The sequence below is a fragment of the Macrobrachium rosenbergii genome, chromosome 47, assembly GCF_040412425.1.
Source record: "Macrobrachium rosenbergii isolate ZJJX-2024 chromosome 47, ASM4041242v1, whole genome shotgun sequence".
NCBI classification, from domain to species: Eukaryota; Metazoa; Arthropoda; class Malacostraca; order Decapoda; family Palaemonidae; genus Macrobrachium; species Macrobrachium rosenbergii.
In genome coordinates this window covers 21,877,851-21,878,123 of record NC_089787.1, presented here as the reverse complement: position 1 = coordinate 21,878,123, position 273 = coordinate 21,877,851, and positions in this window count along the sequence as shown.

The window sequence follows — 273 nt, the reverse complement described above, 5'->3', positions numbered from 1 at the left end:
TAATTCAATGCAGAAGATTGGAAAGTTGAGGAGATATGAAGAATGACTACAGAAGATAAGAAAAAGTACCAGATGAGAAAAGATAAACAAACCTCATTCTAAAACCAGGAACGATAGAGAGAGAGAGAGAGAGAGAGAGAGAGAGAGAGAGAGAGAGAGAGAGAGAGAGAGAGAGAGATTAATAAAACAGAAGCAGGAAGCAGAAGAAGAAGATGAAAAAAAAGCTAAAAACCAGTAGCTAACAGAAGCCATAGGATGTCGAGGGAGGGCTGG